Source organism: Pocillopora damicornis, chromosome 8 (assembly GCF_964200805.1).
Source record: "Pocillopora damicornis chromosome 8, jaPocDami1.2, whole genome shotgun sequence".
NCBI lineage: Eukaryota > Metazoa > Cnidaria > Anthozoa > Scleractinia > Pocilloporidae > Pocillopora > Pocillopora damicornis.
Genome location: NC_142677.1, coordinates 18,192,993 through 18,208,452, shown reverse-complemented (window position 1 = coordinate 18,208,452; position 15,460 = coordinate 18,192,993). Strand labels below are relative to the sequence as shown.

The 15,460-nt window shown below is 39.9% G+C and overlaps 1 long non-coding RNA gene across 1 annotated transcript; it reads right to left on the bottom strand.

Moving 5' to 3' along the window:
* Positions 1–14,493: 14,493 nt before the first annotated feature.
* LOC149041695 (uncharacterized) lies at positions 14,494–15,258 on the bottom strand. The gene is made up of 3 exons (XR_016188942.1): positions 15,159–15,258; positions 14,856–14,951; positions 14,494–14,749 (listed from the first exon to the last, which is right to left on the bottom strand). It is a non-coding gene; the product is annotated as an uncharacterized LOC149041695 (long non-coding RNA).
* Between the last annotated feature and the right edge of the window lie 202 nt (positions 15,259–15,460).

Sequence of the window (15,460 nt, the reverse complement as noted above, 5' to 3'; positions counted from 1 at the left end):
TTTTCAGGAAAGTAGAAATACATATCCACCACTTTCACCCAAAGCTGAGGTGAGTAAACCACATGAGAACCAGAAAATTAGTTTCAGTATTTTTGTTAACATACCACAAAATACTCAGAAATGAAACTCTCAGTGGACACTTCCATATTCTTCTGCTTGGAGGTGAATAGTACCTGCTAATCATTTCTGAGGTAGCCAATCAGCTTATGAAAAAAAAAAAATCACCATTCACTTGCAAGGTATTCACTAGTATGTACATTAGACTCACTATGAAAATTGTGATTGAGAGCATTCAAACAATCTACTGACAGTGGCATGTGAAGTTGACTTGATAAATGCATCATCTACAGCAGATATTACCTTTGTTTTATCAAGTTTAAATTATGCCTAGTTTCTAAGCCCTTTGTCTATGTAGTGTTCTCAAATTTTTGCCAAGTCAAGGAGAATTGTCATTTGCAAATTGTTTCAAAAATGTAATCATAAAACAATCATTGAATTTGGATTTTACATCATATCATTCTCAACCTCATCCAATAATTGCTTCTTATTCACCCCATTGGCACAAAAATTGGTGGATATTTACTTCACTACTCACCTCCACAGCAAAGGTATTTGTTTCTCTAATGGAATTTGAAACAAACACCCCTATTTAAATAATCCATATGCCAGTTAGCATAAAAATTAAAATGTTAAATCAAATAGGAAATTACTTTGCTGTTAGATGTAGCATGGAAACTTTATCAAACAATAGTGCAAGATTTTTAAATCTGTATAATTAATTTTGAAGAAGTTGTAACAAATATTGCCCAAATCCCAAAACTAAAAATGAGTTTATCAGAAAGTGTATTAAATGAGGCCAACCAATATCTCACTGGTTCATACCGGTAGCTCGTAATTTTCACGACTGGTGTGCTTTTAATGTTGTGTATTGGATGCCATGCTGACCCAGAGGCGACTGCGCTGGCTCGGCCATGTATGCAGAATGGATGATGGACGCATCCCAAAGGACATCATATACGGTGAGCTCGCCACAGGGACGCGGCCAACAGGACGACCAACTCTGCGCTACAAGGATGTCTGCAAGCGTGACTTGAAGACCTGCAGCATCAGCCCTGGAAACCTTGAGTCAGCAACAGCCGACCGTACACTCTGGCGATCGACTGTCAAGGCCGGCGTCAAGCAAGCCGAGTTGAAGAGGGAGAGCCAGTGGGAGGTGAAGAGGACTCGCAAGCGACAGAGGCTCCAGTCTGCCCCCATTCAACCAACCCCCACAAATGACTTTACCTGCGCAAAATGCCAGCGGGTCTGCGGCTCCCGTATTGGGCTTCACAGCCACAGCCGGCGGTGCAGCTTGACGTGATCCTACTTCTTAGGTGCAGATTTCCATTGTCTTCCGAGACAGACGGTTGCCAACAACATGGATGCAGAGTGGACCATTACAACTTTTAAATGACGAACAGATCACTTGAATCACTCTCTCACTTACTATGTAATTCAAACAAAACGTGATTGGTGCAGAAGTAACTTTACACACTAAAATCAAACAAAATCTCTAATCCACAACATGCCAAGGAAATATTTAACTATACAAGAAGCAACATTGTATGCAATTTACTGATATCTTTGAAATCTTTGTTGGAAAAAATTGAAAGCGCATTTCTCTGTGGGAAGATTTCATCCTTCCAAGCTTTCCCTTAGTGACCTAATTCACCCCCACTTTACCCTTGACCTGAAGGATCCATGACATTCATGGACAAATACCATGAAGGATGTTCCAAACTGGTAGTTCAGATGGTTATTCAAATCTTTTGCTCTTCCTCAAATCACTTGCAAGAAAAAGAAGATAGAATTAGCACCTGGGGAGCATACTCATGGTTACTCAGGGGAGGGTTCCTGTTCATAACAGGGTTCTTACTTCCTCTTTGCAACTGCAGAATGTACAAAACAGAGCCTTAGTGTTAACTTTAAAAAATGATCTTGACCGGAAACAGACTTGCAATGCTCACCCAGCCAAGCCATCATCCCAAAATTTAAAGACAAGTTCAAGGTCACCTGCACACTCAGATGCTCAAAATAGCAGATGCTAAGACTAAGACCTGTATAATTTGAAAGCCAAGGTTAACCTTAATTGATCTCAATGTATAGGTTCCTGAATTCGCTGCCATTCACCCTAGGTCTGTAATAACTAAACAAAACGCACAATAGAGTCAAAAATGATTGCTCGCAAACTAATCAGGCAAGATGACTTTACATCTCATTTTAAATCTCCAATTTGGGCGAGTGAATATTGTGAAACAGGCGCTTCGCAAGTCAGGTCTTTTATGCTTTGTAGCACATGTGAGCCGGTCCTTAGTCGAGACTTTTGTCAAAAACGTCTAAGCAGCTAGCGGAAACTAATAAATACGTATTTTAACGAAAATGGTCCCCTTTTTATCGTGCAATAGCTGTGTAATACATTCATGTCACATATCTTCATCGCCGACAGGTTCATTGACAACTTTTATGGACGATTTCCTTTTTAAACTTAAACGATACGAGTTAAAACATGTCACTCAACAACAACAAATGTTTCGTTCTACTTTCAGAGTTCATTGTGAGGTTGCATTCACTCAATTGTTAGCCATATAGAGAATGCTCTTTCAATGTCCTCCTGAGCTAACCGCTCCGGACGCCACACTTGTGGGTGATTACTCCGCGAGTCATTCCTAATAACTCTGTCAGCGTTACTCTGCGCATCATTTGTGCTACTCTTAGTGACTAAGCGTTTCTTACCTAAGGCGGGCTTTGGCTAAGTACACGGAGGTGGTGTGCGTTGAAAAATGGAGCGGAATTCCTGCTCAGTGAGTGCTGCTTGTTGAAGGGTATCGTCCTTTTCATTGACTCCAAGGACGACTACGTACACCCAAATCAAGTACTTGCAGATCTTCACCGTTCGGCTCTTCATGACATCTTCGTAAGTGCAACTCGGAGTTGTGCCAATTGATACAGTGTTGGGTCCCATAGCCAAGTCAATCACGTGTAATTGATACCTCGTATTTGCGAAGCAATTTACCTTCTTCTGAAACAGGCAATAACTTGATCCTGTATCGGTCGGTCTGAGTTGCTCGTTTCAATGTAATGTTGAACTGACGGCTTCGCACACGGCGCCTGGCCCCTCTTTTTCCAGCGGAAAGGTCCTCAACATCGCCTTGAAGTACTTCTTGTTGTTGTTGCTCTTCGTCAGATGTACTCGCTAGGCTGTCTTCACATTCACTCAAGTTCCACGTCTTATTCAAGTTCTTCGTCGTCGTCGTCGTCTTCTTCTTCTTCTTCTTCTTCTTAGGCTTTGTTGCTCGGTGCGATAGAGGATCAACCTGGTAGGTGCTTAAAGCGTCCGCCCGGGAGGACAAGTCAGAGGGTTCGTCCCCAAGATACAATCCCTCACGTATATTTCTGCGCGATTCTTCTGAGCGTGAGAGCTCCGTAATGCAACAGTAAACACACTAGGACCTGTTCCTCCATGAACACTACCCACCTTTCCAGCCAAGGAACAAGAAAGCCGTATTGATCTTTGGCGGGTTTCTTAGCAACAAATTCCTTTAGCTCTTGAATAGCATCATTATTAGAACTCGAGTTTTGCGCTTGGAGAAGTGTTTTTCCAACTCAAGAAGAGACGGAACGAATTCATGGAATTGAATTCTTGCCCATTTCAGAACCACAATTGGCTGAGATCCAGCGTGAAACCGCAGCAGACTCAGTATTACAGTGCCTTACTCAAGTAATATTGCAAGGCTGGCCAGATCAGAAAGAAGTCCTATCCTCAGAATTACATCCCTACTTCATTGTAAGAGGTGAGCTTACTGCACAGGATGGAATCCTCTTCAAAGGTTTAAGATGTGTAATACCTCTTACCTTGAGGCCCAAAATACGCGAACGACTTCATGGTGCCCACACAGGAGTTGAAGGCTGCCTGCGAAGTGCGCGTGAAACAGTCTACTGGCCTGGCATGAATGCTGACCTTCGCGACTAGCCAAGTTTGATGTGTGTGCTACGTACCAGAAAGATCAGCAGAAGGAACCACTTATCTCGCACAAAATCCCAAACCGTCAGTGGGAAACAGGTGGATGCGATATCTTCCATTTTGAAGACAGAGACTACCTCTGCGCAGTAGATTATTATTCCAGCTACTTTGAAATCGACCAAATTAAAGACAAGACTGGCAATGAAGTGATCGAAACCCTGAAGCGACACTTCTCGACACATGGAATTCCCAACAGGCTGCAGACTGACAATGGTCCGCCCTATAGTTTTCGTGAGTTCCAACAGTTTATGACAAGCTATGACATTGAACATGTTACTAGCTCTCCACATTACCCACAAAGCAATGGCAAGGCAGAAAATGCTATCAAGACAGCTAAGAATCTGCTAAAGAAATCCAAGGCAGCTGGAACAGACCTCTACCTAGCTCTATTGGCTTGGAGAAATACACTCTCTGAAGGCCTAGAAAGTTCTCCATCACAAAGAATGTTTGGTCGCCGTACTAGGACACTGATTCCTACGACTAGTGAACTCCTCAAACCCAAAATAGTTGAGAATGTCCGAGGAAAGCTCTTGAAGAGAAAACAACTGCAAGCCAAGCACTACAACATCAGTGCCAAGGAACTTCCCCCCTGAGAAAAGGAGAAATTGTGCGTATAAAGCCTACAGACAGGTCTGGTAGATGGTTCAAGGCTCGTGTAGAGCAGCAAGTGGATGTGAGATCATATGAAGTCAGGACCGAGGATGGAAAGATCTTCAGGAGAAATAGAAGACACCTCCGAAACAGTAAGGAGCCAGCATGCACTAGGGGCAACCCTGAGCCCATCCACATGCCGGAACAGACTCACCTGTCCGAAAGTCTCACCATCCCCAAACCTGCTGTCAGTCCTCCAAAAACCAGTGCTCCTTTTGAGGTACCACCACTTAAAGAATCTCGATAAACAACTTGTTCCAAGGAACCTGAGAGCAGCTCCCAGACAGTTAAAGTGCCGGAGCAGTCTTCACCCCCCAAACCAGTTGTACGTCCAGTTACCCGAAGTGGCCGAAAGACTCGACCACCGAGTCACCTTAAGGACTTTGTTGTTGCCAAATGACATTGCTTATCATTCCTTTTACGTTTCAAGAACTGAGGACATTGTTGCTCGGTCATTTAGTTCTATTGTTTGTATTCATCCGTGCTTAGTTTCCTTTCCCTTAAACAAGAAAGGGTACGTGTGACGATATGTCAATTATCTAGATCAGCCAATCAACATTTAGTTCGACCATGTGCTCGAGTTGTTGTTGTCCGTTTTGACAATATGGCCGTGTAGCATTGCTTTGTTCCAGATTAAAGTTCCGTTGAGTTTTTTGTTTATGAAGTAAAGACACATGATTTACACAGTGGTTTTGGTGGATGGAGAGAAACATCCACCAAAACCACCATGGCAATTTCTGCTACTTCTTTTACAAAAGACTGACGTGACCCGCTATTTGGAGTACATAACCACAATCTATTTCTTTGTATGTAGAGATATTTTGCAAAGTTCTTAAGTCAGCACCTTTTATTATTGAAACCATAATCATAACATGGTGCACAGTATAGAATAAAAAGGTTCTGGTGTGGCAATCATGTAATCTTGAAACAGGAGAGTTTTTAACTGACTTAAACAGATATTTGCAACAAAATTCCAGATCCAGAAATTTCTTTCACTATTTCTGCTAAAATCATAACCTTTAAGTACTACAAATCAGCCCATCAGTAATTGTTATCAGGGGTCTGAAAATCTTCCACATTTATTTCAAGTAACCTTTAATTTCACATGGATGAATAAGTATACACTCAAGATGCAGAATGTCTTACATTTTACAAATTATTTCCCTTTTTATGGATAGACAATGAAAGGCCTTTGCCTCATTGGTGAATCAAACCATTATATACCATGTATTTTGTGATAATTGACCACAATAGAGGACAGCCGTTACTAAATGTTTGTTTGTTTGTTTATTTGATTGTTTTTGCTCACAATATCCAAAGCAATGGAGGAGATAAATTTAAATAGCAAATTCTATTACCGGTAATGGTTAAAATTAAATAACATTGGAAGATCAAATTAATCTTGTACTGTTTAAAATACAGTTTTGGTTTCTTGCTTATTCCAGCCTCTTAATATTCAAAAGCATTCCATGTCATTTGGTGTTCTTTTGTGTCACATAACTTGAAAAATAAACAGAGAGAAAGAAATCACAAAGGATTAAACTTGAAGCAAAAGCAAAGTTTAAGTTGAGCCATAGCTAATCCAAATACTGAGCACTTTATATCGTAACCCATTAAGCAGTAAAGTTTATCTATATGTCTGCCAGCTTGTCACAAGTCTTACCCCTCTCCTCCAAAAGTCTCTATAAACAAATTTTTCTTTGTGGTCTCTAATTGATGATAAGTATATTATAGCTCCTCAATTTCCCTCTCAAGACAAGGTAACTCTAAATTTAACAAAGTAATGGACTTGATAAAACTCAAACTATAACTCAGCTGGCTGCTACTCGCAACCTAACATTCTTGATATCAGTATACAATAATCAATGTCTTATAAATAAAGAACCCTAATGCTTAATTTTGCAGTGATCACCTTCCTCCTTTTCATTTGCAGACCAGACTGGAACCTCGGTGTGTTCGCTTGTTTTGAGGGATGGAAGAAAAGGAATCATGCCTCATATCTGATTTATTAAACTGGATTCGTTCTGTCAGTATACATGAGTGGAACCACCTTGTTCTCTGAAAAAATAAAATTTCTCGCATTTTTATCTGTGCTTTGCAGTCAAACTTGCTAGTGTCTTGAACAAGAAATCTTCCTTTCTTGAAAACAAAATCTTTGTTTCCAGCCTTCTGTAATAGGTAAATATAACAATGTAAGATGAGCAATAGTGTACTTCTCAAATTAATTTTTTGGAATGTGACAAAATGGAAGTGTCATAGCGTGATAAGGAGCCAACATATGATTGCTTGATAGACAACAAAAAACGCAGAATTGCATATATTTTCTCTTTTGTCCGCAGCATATATTAGTGAAAAGTTCTTATAATTGTTAACTTCTAAACCATCTTCAATTTAGCTAAGATTGAACTGTTATCATGTTTGTCATAAAAGTATTCCGAGATCAACGTCATATGACCCATTCATGAGTGTATTTGTCCTTTCGGATTAGCAAGCCATAGGTGACAGTAGTAACACAAAGGTCACGGATAAAAAGAAAATATTATGTAGAGTACTTCTTCTGCATCTTTTCGTTTCCTTTTCTCTGCAGCCGTTCTATCTAGGCCGTGCTGGCAATTAAACACTTTCCTTCTCAAAATTAGGAAAGGCACACCAGTAAAAAACGAATTTTTGAGCCTTAAATATCTCATGCATCTTCCCAGAGTATTTTGTGCCTTCTGTCCGAGAAAGGAGGTGTAAGTATTTAACTAACCCAAACGATTCCACAATTGTGGTAGCCAAATGACATTGCTTATCGTTCCTAAGCCATGCCAGAGGACTCGAACTAGATAAACTAGTGAGAATGCACAATAGCGAGACATGACTCCTCCTTGAGAGAGTGTTCAATTTGGACATGAAAGCAAAGCGTGGTAATGCCAAAGAGCTATATCAATATATATATATATATATATATATATATATATATATATATATATATACATACTAGTGTTCCCGAAACCTTTGTCGTCAATCCTGTTTCAAACTCCGCAATAAGTTCATACGCCTTATCAACAGAATTAACGTATCCTAAATTATCCTCATGTCTACCATCAAGCAATGGTTCGCGCTTTAAAATTCCCGCCATGCTGTTTCTGTTTGTTCCTTAAGAATCATGGGATTTACAGCTTTAGATGTTCGGCTACATCACTCGCGGATTTCTGAGAATCTTCGGTTATGTTTTGGAATTCATTAAATATTCCATCTCAGTCCCTCCCGACCGAGGTGGTTTTGGTGGATGGAATCTAATGCTGACCCAGGTGACAAGATTCCGCTATGTTTGCACTTTGCAGAACACATGTAGACCACATGTAATTAAGACCATAAAAAGGCATTATGTCCATATTTGGATATTTCTGGCGGGAACTTTCGGGGACCGCAAAAAATGGCTCCAGCTCGTTAAAAAAATGCACAGGCTCAGAGTCTTGCACAATAGCAACCCCCAGCTGTCACAGACACCTTCCTCTGCTCGTTTGTGCAGTTATGCAAGGACAGTCAAAAAAGCGGAACAGCAAGTCAAATATAGAGAACAGCTAATCACAACCGCGTTAGATATCGTGTAAGTAAGATGATTATTCCGCGTCTGTTCACAGATCGGCAGAGGGTAGGTATCTTTTTTAAATATGAATTGAATTCTACCATTGTCTCGAGGTCAAATGACAACGATGTTTTCGTCACAAGTTCTATGCGGTCTATTTTTAAACTGACACGAAATTCTTTTTATCAAAAGAGAAGTTTTTATAATTTGTTTCCACTTGCAGAGTTGTTACGTAACGGGCCTGAAGGAACGATTCTCAAGGCAAAACGAGCCAATTCTACTGAGCATGATGGCTTTTTCAAGAAACGACATTGCAAGATACCTTTTTGTGGTATGTGTGGATTTTATAGCTGTTTTTCTAGATTTGTTTGAAAAGAAAATGGGATCTATTCCATATCTTATTGGATTAATGTGCACAGTTTTCGATTCAAAGCAGACGTTTCCGTGATTGCGAGCGACAATGCAAGCTATAATTATAATACTCTGTTTGGGGAAATCGATTAGCTACAGCTTAGATTTGTGTTTTTCGTGTAAAATTTTTTACTGCAATGGTTTTAATTTTGATGGTCAGGTACCATTTTCCGTTAAGAGAAAATCGAACAAGAAAGACAGAAGCGGAACTTTCATATCCCTCAGGCTCGCCTTTGATTACCTTTCAAGAAGCCCTTCAGATTCATTGGAACTTGTAAACATGCAAGAAAAGAATTTTTATTTTCTCGCTTTTCTTCTTAGCTTTGCCTTTGATTATCTTAAATTTGCTTCGGTGAATTCTCTCAAAATTTTTACATTGTGTGAAATTTATCCTGCTAATCATTTAGAGGCAAAAAAAATAGGGGTTTCAAAGGCAGTTTCCTCGCTATTTGCAAATTTCTGTTTTCTTCGTCTAGCTCAAATTTGGTGGTATGAATTTTTTTTATCAACGGGCACTAGGAAGTGTACAAATATCTTTTTCGGTCCAGAAAATCTTAGGAAATTCCATCGAAGGAAAGGCGAAAAATCTTGGTCGAAACATCCCTGATTTCTTTGCCGTTAAACATTACGTAATAGCATAGAACTTCGCTGAAATCTATACCCAAGCATGCGTAAACTTTCGAGTTGCCTATTGGCAATCTTTCCCGCTGTGTTTTCTTTTCCGTTGACCTCTTTTTCAGGCCTAAAAGGCCTATGAATATTACGGGTGCAGTTGCTGGAAACCCTACATTCCATCATATAAAAACTGTATTGCGTTAAACTGTTTTAAATATACCTTTTCAAGTAACAATCGTGCAATCGTAACTAACGACTAACTGCAGGAATGGCTCCGACCCGTAATTGGATGATAAAAACAGCAAAGTTAATAAATTATAACTTAACTACTTGCTCGTGAGTATTGTTAACCGCGTGTCTCGAAGCGGAACAATGAAATATCAATGTGAAAATGCCGGTATGTCAAACAAGAAATGGCTACTATAAACGAAGAGAAGGCAGAGTCTATCTTGCTCAGCGAGGTCGTTCACCAATATTCCGGCGATGAAAAATTCATCCGCTGCTAAGCTCCGCTAACAAAACTCATTTAGTCAGTTTAGGCGGACGACCAGAGACTGGAGCCACTCCTGTATTTTACCGCTGACAGAAATGGCTCCATTTCCAATATATTTTACGGTCCCGAAAATCTTAGGAAATTCCATCGAAGGAAAGGCGAAAAATCTTGCTCGAAACATCCCTGTTTTCTTTGTCGCAAAACATTACGTAATGGCATGGAACTTCGCTGAGATCTATATCTGAGCATGCGTAAACTTTCGAATCTGTCGCCTATTGGTAATCTTTTCCGCTGTGTTTTTCTTTTCGGTTGACCTCTCTTTCAGGCGTAGAAGGCCTATGAATATTACGGGTGCAGTTTCTGGAAACCCTACATTCCATCATATAAAAACTGTATTGCGTTAAACTGTTTTAAGTATACCTTTTCAGGTAACAATCGTGCAATCGTAACTAACGACTAACTGCAGGAATGGCTCCGACCTGTAATTGGATGATAAAAATAGCAAAGTTAATAAGTTATATCTTAACTCCTTGCTCGTGAGCATTGTTAACCGCGTGTCTCGAAGCGGAACAATGAAATATCAATGTGAAAATGCCGGTATGTCAAACAAGAAATGGCTACTATAAACGAAGAGAAGGCAGAGTCTATCTTGCTCAGCGAGGTCGTTCACCAATATTCCGGCGATGAAAAATTCATCCGCTGCCAAGCTCCGCTAACAAAACTCATTTAGTCAGTTTAGGCGGACGACCAGAGACTGGAGCCACTCCTGTATTTTACCGCTGACAGAAATGGCTCCATTTCCAATATATTTTACGGTCCAGAAAATCTTAGGAAATTCCATCGAACGAAAGGCGAAAAATCTTGCTCGAAACATCCCTGTTTTCTTTGTCGCAAAACATTACGTAATGGCATGGAACTTCGCTGAGATCTATATCTGAGCATGCGTAAACTTTCGAATCTGTCGCGATCTGTCGCCTATTGGTAATCTTTTCCGCTGTGTTTTTCTTTTCGGTTGAAACATCTGTCACTGAGTTTTGCTACAAAAGCGTGAATTTATCTCTCTAAGAACTCATAAACGTAACAATAATACTTAATTCTAATACAAGAACTGTTCAGATAGCTGAATTTCCCTAAATAAGTCACCTTTTAAACCAACATAACAGCTCTCTCGCTCGTCATGTAAAGGCCACGTCACGCAAAAGCTTAGAAATTCAAGAGTAGTCTATCGCTAAACCAAGAACCCATTTGGAGTGAAAATTTGTCTGAATATTAGTTTTTAGCTGCTCTAATACATCATGAAAGTAAAATCTCAGGAGGATCAATAGTTCTGAAGTCTGAAATTTAGTGAAGTCACGTGAAAACCAGCAATTCTTGCAAATAAGTGGGGGGGGGGGGGGCTTAAGCCCCCCAAGCCTCTCCCTCTGCGCGGTCCCTGATTACTGGGATACCTGTGGTAGCTCAGTCATAAAATGCCTTTGTTTTTTTGTTGTCTTTTTACTGGGATACCTGTGGTAGCCCAGTCATAAAATGCCTTTGTTTTTTTGTCGTCTTTTTTTTTTTTTTTTTTTTTCTCCGCCACAAAATGGAAAAATTGCGCAATAGTACCCAGAGGTCATTAGGCCCTCAACACCATGACAACTAACTGTGATCCAATGAGGTGTTCACATGCTGATCACGCGTGCTATCTTGATGATGATTGACGTTGTCATGCACGGACAGGGCCGGGTCACATGACGAACACGAGATTTTTGCTCATAAAACTATTTTGTCAGTCGTTTTGTATTTCAACGTAATTGGATTACGATCATCTGGAGCATTGTGGGGCAAACGCTCAAAATACTTATAGACGCATACGCAAGTCGTATTGTTCGCGGCCAATCCACACAAAAAGATGTTATTGAGCGGTAATTTTGGATCGGACAGAATCGCGAACGCTTGAAAGCCATGAAAGCGTTGAATGCTTTGTATGTCTTGAATGCCAAGTATGCCAATGTCTTAGTTAAAAACGTAAACTCGTTGTAAACAGCAAAATCTGAAATCTGAAACCAAACTGCATATTGCATACTGCACAACACTACTACCGTGAGACTGAAGAACAAAATTCAAATGGATGCAAACTGCTAGTGAAGAAAGACGTCATGTTGGATTCACTTGATGCCAGGGAACGTAGCTACGATAACAGTGCGAATGGTATTAATTTCACGATCAGAAAGGTGAATCTTATGTTTGTTTTCATTGTAGTTGTATGGATATTCTTTTTTAATAAATACATGATCCAAAATCCCGTGTTTTTTGTGTATAATGTTATTATGTCAAGTGTTGTTTACGCAATTGTCTTGTCACAGGCGACCCAAGCTCACGTCTCGAGGAAAAGCCAACGATTAATTCATGAACGCGTCACGCGTTGTGTGACTCGGTGTTAAGTTACGAGAGGAACTGCACGTTATAAGGAAATAGTACAGGGAACGAAGTATGGTCGATTTACAACGATAGATATTTCGAAATATGAACATTTTTCTCGTAAAATCAATAAAACTTACTCATACCCTGTGTATCCGTTGTATTTTCTGGCGATTTCTGCCGTTTTAAGCTTGCTTTACCATCACTGTTATTCACGTCATCTACTTTTATTATGTTGGTAAAATCTGTACAGTCATCACACCAACCAACTCGCGCGCAAAGTAAGAAGACTATATTGAAGGCTTGAAATAATATTGCGATCGATTTTCATCAAGAAATGGGCCAGGAATATTCCACAATAGTGCAAATAATCGTGAAGGCGGATCGCAGAAAAGCGATTGCGTGACTTTCGGTAAGCTGTAAGATGACATGTTATTATATACCAGATGTAAAAACTCTTCAGATTCTTAGTCTGCATTTTGTACCTAGTCTGCAGTCTATATTTTGTATCCGGTCTGCAGTCTGCTGTCTGCATTTTGTACTAACAGGTATCTGTGGCTCCAATACAGTTTATTTTTGGTTACATTTACTCGCAAAACACACATTATCTACCACAAAATACTTGTGAGTGAGGTAATTCGACATTTTCGTTCTTTCCCACATTAATATTCTTCTCTCCTTTTGTAAGAATGTAGACATCACTCACAATGTTTCAAGTAATCCACCCACCCTACAAAAAAGTAACTCTTGCATGCATAGCATGTCTATGTTTTGAAATAGGTGTATGCCCTTGGCCAGACTTGAGCGCACTATTTCAGTATGCTAGTCCGACACCCGGAGTATCACTACACTTAATTCCAAGGATCCAGTACCATCCAGGTATCCCAGTTAGCCTGCTCACAGGGTCTAGTTTTTTTCCTCCGCCACAAAATGAAAAAATTGCGCAATAGTACCCATTGGTCATTGGGCCCTCAAGGCAATGACAACTAACTGTGATCCAATGAGGTGTTCACATGCTGATCACGCGTGTTATCTTGATGATGATTGACGTTGTCATGCATGGACAGGGCCGGGTCACATGACGAACCACGAGATTTTTGCTCATACGCCTCTTTTGTCAGTCGGTTTGTATTTCAGCGTGTCTGGACTACGATCACCTGTAGCATTATGGCGCAAACGCTCAAAATACTTACAGACGCATACGTAAGTCGTATTGTTCGCGGCCAATCCACAATAAAAGATGTGTGACTCGCGTTATAAGGAATAGTATAGGGAACAAAATATGGTCGATTTACAACGATAAATGTTTCGAAATATGAACATTTTTCTCGTTAAATCAATAAAACTTACTCAAACCCTGTGTATCCGTTGTAGTTTCTTGCGATTTCTGCCGTTTTAAGCTTACTTTACCATCAGTTATTCACGTCATCTACTTTTATTACGTTGGTAAAATCTGTACAGACATCACACCAAGCAACTCGTGCGCAAAGTAAGAAGACTATATTGAAGGTTTGAAATTATATTACGATCAATTTCAATCAAGAAACGGGCCAGGAATTTTCCACAATAGTGCAAATAATCGTGAAGGCTGATCGCGGAAAAGCGATTGCGTGACGCTCGGTAAGCTGTAAGAGACATGTTATTATATACCAGACGTAAAAACTCTATAGATTCTCAGTCGGCATTTTGTACCCACTCTGCAGTCTACAGTCTATATTTTGTATCCGGTCTGCAGTCTGCTGTCTGCATTTTGTATTAACAGGTATCCGTGGCACTAATACAGTTTATTTTGGTTACATTTATTCGCACAACACACATAATCTACTGTTTGTGAGGTAATTCGACATTTTCGTTCTTTTCCGCGTTAATACCCTTCTTTCCTCTTGTAAGAATGTAGACAACTAACAATGCTTCAAGTAATCCAACCACCCTACAAAAAATAACTCTTGCATGCATAGCATGCCTATGTTTTGAAAGAGGTGTATGCCCTTAGCCAGACTTGAGCTCACTGTTTCGGTATACTAGTCTGACACCCTTAGTATCACTACACTTGATTCCAAGGATCCAGTACCATCCAGGTATCCCAGTTACCCTGCTCACAGGGTCTAGTTGGATGATAAAAATAGCAAAGTTAATAAGTTACATCTTAACCCCTTGCTCGTGGGTATTATTAACCGCGTGTCTCGAAGCGGAACAATGTAATATCAATGTGAAAACGCCGATGTGTCAAACAAGAAATAGCTACTTACATAACGAAGAGAAGGCAGAGTCTATCTTGCTCAGCGAGGTCGTTCAGCGATATTCCGGCGATGAAAAATTCATCCGCTAAGTTTTAAAGTAATGCAGCAACTGTATGTCACGTTGGAAAATCACGTAATGTTGCGTGACGCTGCGACCGATGTTTTTAATTTACAGTATGCTCTGCTGGAGAAATATGACTTGGCCGCAATCGAGGGGGTTTTTTTCGTGGAAAAGAGATTTTCTAGGTAATTGTTCACATGAAGGATAAATCCATTCATCGGGCTCTTCATCTGTTTTTGCACAACACCTGAAAGAAGAAAGTCGCGGATTAATTTTGCTTGGTAATTTCTAACAACTCTACTACACCTGAAAAAGGAAAAAAACAAAACAAACAAAAAAAAAAAACGTCTTACCAGTCAAACCAGTGGCAGTGGCTCTCGCACTGAATCATGTCGAAGTACCTTGACTGTTTGCAGTGATGGCACAACCAATCTTCGATCAGTTTTCGGCTATAATAAGAAAGAGTAAAATGATTTTATAGAACTTGTTCAAAAAATTAATGAATGCTGTTCATCACATGTCGCTGTATTGGAACGAGTATATCTGCTATTGTATCACACTACTGTTTTAGACAAGGTATTTATACCACTTAAATTTAAGAAAGAATGAGTAGAACGTAAACCACGTTTCCTGTAAAGTACACGAACCATCCTAACCTCATTTGCCAACTGCTTTCCAGGCATCATCTGTAAAAAATCTCTTCAGTTTTTCTCATGTGAAATTTTTCAGCTAAAACCGCGGCACCCAAAAAATATCTAAATATAAAAGAAATTTTTTAAATTTTCACAACTTTGCCTATTTCTGCTCGTAGGTCCAGCCAAGCCCTTATGGTCATTGGCCCCCGCAATAGCCGTTAACAACGGCTAATAAATTTAGGCGTTTAGTGTTAACTTGTAAACCTCCCTGAAGAAGTTTACGACAGTTGGACAAACCGCGTCTGAGAATAAAAAAGTTTTAC